This window comes from Pleurodeles waltl, unplaced genomic scaffold (genome assembly GCF_031143425.1).
Source record: "Pleurodeles waltl isolate 20211129_DDA unplaced genomic scaffold, aPleWal1.hap1.20221129 scaffold_162, whole genome shotgun sequence".
NCBI lineage: Eukaryota > Metazoa > Chordata > Amphibia > Caudata > Salamandridae > Pleurodeles > Pleurodeles waltl.
This window is the reverse complement of record NW_027149868.1, coordinates 328771-335387: the sequence shown is the minus strand read 5'-3', so window position 1 is coordinate 335387 and position 6617 is coordinate 328771. Positions and strand designations below refer to the sequence as shown.

General features: G+C 44.6%; 4 non-coding genes across 4 annotated transcripts; all 4 read left to right on the top strand.

Moving 5' to 3' along the window:
- TRNAA-UGC (transfer RNA alanine (anticodon UGC)) lies at positions 1-72 on the top strand. Its single transcript has one exon. It is a non-coding gene; the product is annotated as a tRNA-Ala (tRNA).
- Positions 73-2183: 2111 nt separating this feature from the next.
- Positions 2184-2255, top strand: TRNAA-UGC (transfer RNA alanine (anticodon UGC)). Its single transcript has one exon. It is a non-coding gene; the product is annotated as a tRNA-Ala (tRNA).
- A 2107-nt stretch (positions 2256-4362) lies between these two features.
- Positions 4363-4434, top strand: TRNAA-UGC (transfer RNA alanine (anticodon UGC)). Its single transcript has one exon. It is a non-coding gene; the product is annotated as a tRNA-Ala (tRNA).
- A 2111-nt stretch (positions 4435-6545) lies between these two features.
- Positions 6546-6617, top strand: TRNAA-UGC (transfer RNA alanine (anticodon UGC)). The gene has a single exon. It is a non-coding gene; the product is annotated as a tRNA-Ala (tRNA).

Sequence of the window (6617 nt, the reverse complement as noted above, 5' to 3'; positions counted from 1 at the left end):
GGGGATGTAGCTCAGTGGTAGAGCGCATGCTTTGCATGTATGAGGCCCCGGGTTCGATCCCCGGCATCTCCAGCCTTTTGCCAGGCTCATCTTGCCTTTTGGCAGAACCCTAGGCTGTCACCATGGGTCAGGAAGTGAGATGACATGCAGCTGGGGCCAGACCACCGCCGACATTGCCCGGCTCTTGCCTTGGGAAAGCTTGTGAAATGGGGCTATCTCATTTTCGGTCTTTATAGAAAAAAGAATCTTTCTCCCCCAAGAAACCAAAGTGGTGGTTCATCTTGGCAATCTCGGTATAGAAAACGGTCACAGCTGTCTTGGCCATTGATGTGAATTCTTCCTCTAAACCAGAGACTCCTTACAGAAGGTTTAAGAAAAACTGAATGTCTTCTTTATCCCAATCACTTGCGATTGGACCATGATTTTGCTTTTCCCTTTCCATTCACAGAGGCATTAAACATGCATGTTCTTCATGCTCAGTGCGTAGTGATGCATGTCGTAATGCCTCCCCTAACTTTCTGGCCTCTCCTTGACGTTTCCATGCTGTCATACTTTGGTCACAAATGCTTCCAAAGGGCTGTGGACTACCTTTGCCCCATACCCTTTGATCACATTTCCTTTTGTGTAGAATTTCAATTTCTAGGTCCCCTTCTTTCCTTCAAGCCAGCCCAGCACATTAAGGTAGGTAAGCAATCCCCCTTTAAGTTGAAAAGATGTAGCTGAGAAAGCATTCTAGGAAGTGGCCATTTGGAGAGCTAGCCCTAGGTCGTATTCATGAGTTTTCTCATTCCACTGCAGCACCCGCACCCAACTGCGCCACAACCATTATTGAAAGACAGATGAATGCATCACGGAAAGCTTTGCTGTCTCCGCCTTCGGTAGCTCAGTTGATAGAGCGGCCGAGAGTAGTGCAAAAACAGTAACCCTTAATTCGCCGGTTCAAATCTGCCGCGGAGGACTTCGCCCTTTAGGTTTCCATCGCCTTCTCTGTTATTAAGACATTATCTTCCCCTCTGATTAAGAAAAAAAAAAATTCCGAGCTCCAAGTAAATGCTGGGACAGAAGGGTAGATGTCTTCTGTTTTCTAATGAAATTGACCACATCCTCATTTCTGAGGGATGTGGGAAGAGAAGTAAACAAGGACCTGCAGATCAGAATTCATTCCAAACCCTTGACTAAATATATGAAGGCACTTGGAAGACTTCCAGTCTCATTGTACCAAAGTAGATGTTTTGTCAGCCGACCCAGCTACTCCTTGCCTACAATGAGAGCGGTCATATATATATATATATATATATATATATATATGCGAGAGGGAATTTAGAAAGCCACCATCTCCCTAAAACTGAGCAAGATGCGAAGTGGAGTAATAGTTTACAGATTTGGAGAAAATCTGAGATGTTCGTCTTGCCAAAAGGAGCACAGAAATACCCTCTCTGAGGATCAAACTCAGGACTTTCAGATTATGAGACTGACGCACTGCCTACTGCACAGAAGGCTGCACAAACCCTCCCAGAAATACGTCTATACCCCTTGAAGAGGAAAGGAGGCAAAAACGCTTATCTTATCTTGGAATATAAATACGATACGATTGACTCGCTGGATTAAAATCATATGGAGTTATAATGGTGGGAAAATATTTCTTTCCAGTGATTAAACCCACACCCCCTACAATTAGCCATGCGAAAGAGTCAGGGAATACCTTTCACCTCTCTCAGAAAGATCACATGAATTTTTCCCCCACGTAACTGAGAATTTAATGGACTAAAACTCAGAATTAAGGTGCCGTCCTTAGCAATAGATGCATCTGGATCTCAACTCTTTACGTGCTTATGTAACATAGCTGTGTGTCCTGCAGTAAGAGCAAGAGTACCTTAATGCGTCTCAGGACATTTGTAAGCAGCACTCAACCATATTCTTCTTTCATGTAACCTTAACCAGTTGCCTTGAAAACTCTGGCATGTTTAGATCGCATCTAGCTGTTGTATGTGGGGCATTTGTTCATTCTAGAGTGAGCCTTATTCCATAAAATGGTGCTATACAATCCAGATGTAAGTCATGGGGAATCCCACATCTGACACCTTATTTTCTAGTGCCATATGTGGTGAATTTGAGGTACATAGAATTCCAGATTTCCTTCGGTGAAGCAAGGTCAGCCCGCCCCACCCCCACCCCAGGACGTGGGGGATGTAGCTCAGTGGTAGAGCGCATGCTTTGCATGTATGAGGCCCCGGGTTCGATCCCCGGCATCTCCAGCCTTTTGCCAGGCTCATCTTGCCTTTTGGCAGAACCCTAGGCTGTCACCATGGGTCAGGAAGTGAGATGACATGCAGCTGGGGCCAGACCACCGCCGACATTGCCCGGCTCTTGCCTTGGGAAAGCTTGTGAAATGGGGCTATCTCATTTTCGGTCTTTATAGAAAAAAGAATCTTTCTCCCCCAAGAAACCAAAGTGGTGGTTCATCTTGGCAATCTCGGTATAGAAAACGGTCACAGCTGTCTTGGCCATTGATGTGAATTCTTCCTCTAAACCAGAGACTCCTTACAGAAGGTTTAAGAAAAACTGAATGTCTTCTTTATCCCAATCACTTGCGATTGGACCATGATTTTGCTTTTCCCTTTCCATTCACAGAGGCATTAAACATGCATGTTCTTCATGCTCAGTGCGTAGTGATGCATGTCGTAATGCCTCCCCTAACTTTCTGGCCTCTCCTTGACGTTTCCATGCTGTCATACTTTGGTCACAAATGCTTCCAAAGGGCTGTGGACTACCTTTGCCCCATACCCTTTGATCACATTTCCTTTTGTGTAGAATTTCAATTTCTAGGTCCCCTTCTTTCCTTCAAGCCAGCCCAGCACATTAAGGTAGGTAAGCAATCCCCCTTTAAGTTGAAAAGATGTAGCTGAGAAAGCATTCTAGGAAGTGGCCATTTGGAGAGCTAGCCCTAGGTCGTATTCATGAGTTTTCTCATTCCACTGCAGCACCCGCACCCAACTGCGCCACAACCATTATTGAAAGACAGATGAATGCATCACGGAAAGCTTTGCTGTCTCCGCCTTCGGTAGCTCAGTTGATAGAGCGGCCGAGAGTAGTGCAAAAACAGTAACCCTTAGTTCGCCGGTTCAAATCTGCCGCGGAGGACTTCGCCCTTTAGGTTTCCATCGCCTTCTCTGTTATTAAGACATTATCTTCCCCTCTGATTAAGAAAAAAAAAAATTCCGAGCTCCAAGTAAATGCTGGGACAGAAGGGTAGATGTCTTCTGTTTTCTAATGAAATTGACCACATCCTCATTTCTGAGGGATGTGGGAAGAGAAGTAAACAAGGACCTGCAGATCAGAATTCATTCCAAACCCTTGACTAAATATATGAAGGCACTTGGAAGACTTCCAGTCTCATTGTACCAAAGTAGATGTTTTGTCAGCCGACCCAGCTACTCCTTGCCTACAATGAGAGCGGTCATATATATATATATATATATATATATATGCGAGAGGGAATTTAGAAAGCCACCATCTCCCTAAAACTGAGCAAGATGCGAAGTGGAGTAATAGTTTACAGATTTGGAGAAAATCTGAGATGTTCGTCTTGCCAAAAGGAGCACAGAAATACCCTCTCTGAGGATCAAACTCAGGACTTTCAGATTATGAGACTGACGCACTGCCTACTGCACAGAAGGCTGCACAAACCCTCCCAGAAATACGTCTATACCCCTTGAAGAGGAAAGGAGGCAAAAACGCTTATCTTATCTTGGAATATAAATACGATACGATTGACTCGCTGGATTAAAATCATATGGAGTTATAATGGTGGGAAAATATTTCTTTCCAGTGATTAAACCCACACCCCCTACAATTAGCCATGCGAAAGAGTCAGGGAATACCTTTCACCTCTCTCAGAAAGATCACATGAATTTTTCCCCCACGTAACTGAGAATTTAATGGACTAAAACTCAGAATTAAGGTGCCGTCCTTAGCAATAGATGCATCTGGATCTCAACTCTTTACGTGCTTATGTAACATAGCTGTGTGTCCTGCAGTAAGAGCAAGAGTACCTTAATGCGTCTCAGGACATTTGTAAGCAGCACTCAACCATATTCTTCTTTCATGTAACCTTAACCAGTTGCCTTGAAAACTCTGGCATGTTTAGATCGCATCTAGCTGTTGTATGTGGGGCATTTGTTCATTCTAGAGTGAGCCTTATTCCATAAAATGGTGCTATACAATCCAGATGTAAGTCATGGGGAATCCCACATCTGACACCTTATTTTCTAGTGCCATATGTGGTGAATTTGAGGTACATAGAATTCCAGATTTCCTTCGGTGAAGCAAGGTCAGCCCGCCCCACCCCCACCCCAGGACGTGGGGGATGTAGCTCAGTGGTAGAGCGCATGCTTTGCATGTATGAGGCCCCGGGTTCGATCCCCGGCATCTCCAGCCTTTTGCCAGGCTCATCTTGCCTTTTGGCAGAACCCTAGGCTGTCACCATGGGTCAGGAAGTGAGATGACATGCAGCTGGGGCCAGACCACCGCCGACATTGCCCGGCTCTTGCCTTGGGAAAGCTTGTGAAATGGGGCTATCTCATTTTCGGTCTTTATAGAAAAAAGAATCTTTCTCCCCCAAGAAACCAAAGTGGTGGTTCATCTTGGCAATCTCGGTATAGAAAACGGTCACAGCTGTCTTGGCCATTGATGTGAATTCTTCCTCTAAACCAGAGACTCCTTACAGAAGGTTTAAGAAAAACTGAATGTCTTCTTTATCCCAATCACTTGCGATTGGACCATGATTTTGCTTTTCCCTTTCCATTCACAGAGGCATTAAACATGCATGTTCTTCATGCTCAGTGCGTAGTGATGCATGTCGTAATGCCTCCCCTAACTTTCTGGCCTCTCCTTGACGTTTCCATGCTGTCATACTTTGGTCACAAATGCTTCCAAAGGGCTGTGGACTACCTTTGCCCCATACCCTTTGATCACATTTCCTTTTGTGTAGAATTTCAATTTCTAGGTCCCCTTCTTTCCTTCAAGCCAGCCCAGCACATTAAGGTAGGTAAGCAATCCCCCTTTAAGTTGAAAAGATGTAGCTGAGAAAGCATTCTAGGAAGTGGCCATTTGGAGAGCTAGCCCTAGGTCGTATTCATGAGTTTTCTCATTCCACTGCAGCACCCGCACCCAACTGCGCCACAACCATTATTGAAAGACAGATGAATGCATCACGGAAAGCTTTGCTGTCTCCGCCTTCGGTAGCTCAGTTGATAGAGCGGCCGAGAGTAGTGCAAAAACAGTAACCCTTAATTCGCCGGTTCAAATCTGCCGCGGAGGACTTCGCCCTTTAGGTTTCCATCGCCTTCTCTGTTATTAAGACATTATCTTCCCCTCTGATTAAGAAAAAAAAAAATTCCGAGCTCCAAGTAAATGCTGGGACAGAAGGGTAGATGTCTTCTGTTTTCTAATGAAATTGACCACATCCTCATTTCTGAGGGATGTGGGAAGAGAAGTAAACAAGGACCTGCAGATCAGAATTCATTCCAAACCCTTGACTAAATATATGAAGGCACTTGGAAGACTTCCAGTCTCATTGTACCAAAGTAGATGTTTTGTCAGCCGACCCAGCTACTCCTTGCCTACAATGAGAGCGGTCATATATATATATATATATATATATATATATATGCGAGAGGGAATTTAGAAAGCCACCATCTCCCTAAAACTGAGCAAGATGCGAAGTGGAGTAATAGTTTACAGATTTGGAGAAAATCTGAGATGTTCGTCTTGCCAAAAGGAGCACAGAAATACCCTCTCTGAGGATCAAACTCAGGACTTTCAGATTATGAGACTGACGCACTGCCTACTGCACAGAAGGCTGCACAAACCCTCCCAGAAATACGTCTATACCCCTTGAAGAGGAAAGGAGGCAAAAACGCTTATCTTATCTTGGAATATAAATACGATACGATTGACTCGCTGGATTAAAATCATATGGAGTTATAATGGTGGGAAAATATTTCTTTCCAGTGATTAAACCCACACCCCCTACAATTAGCCATGCGAAAGAGTCAGGGAATACCTTTCACCTCTCTCAGAAAGATCACATGAATTTTTCCCCCACGTAACTGAGAATTTAATGGACTAAAACTCAGAATTAAGGTGCCGTCCTTAGCAATAGATGCATCTGGATCTCAACTCTTTACGTGCTTATGTAACATAGCTGTGTGTCCTGCAGTAAGAGCAAGAGTACCTTAATGCGTCTCAGGACATTTGTAAGCAGCACTCAACCATATTCTTCTTTCATGTAACCTTAACCAGTTGCCTTGAAAACTCTGGCATGTTTAGATCGCATCTAGCTGTTGTATGTGGGGCATTTGTTCATTCTAGAGTGAGCCTTATTCCATAAAATGGTGCTATACAATCCAGATGTAAGTCATGGGGAATCCCACATCTGACACCTTATTTTCTAGTGCCATATGTGGTGAATTTGAGGTACATAGAATTCCAGATTTCCTTCGGTGAAGCAAGGTCAGCCCGCCCCACCCCCACCCCAGGACGTGGGGGATGTAGCTCAGTGGTAGAGCGCATGCTTTGCATGTATGAGGCCCCGGGTTCGATCCCCGGCATCTCCA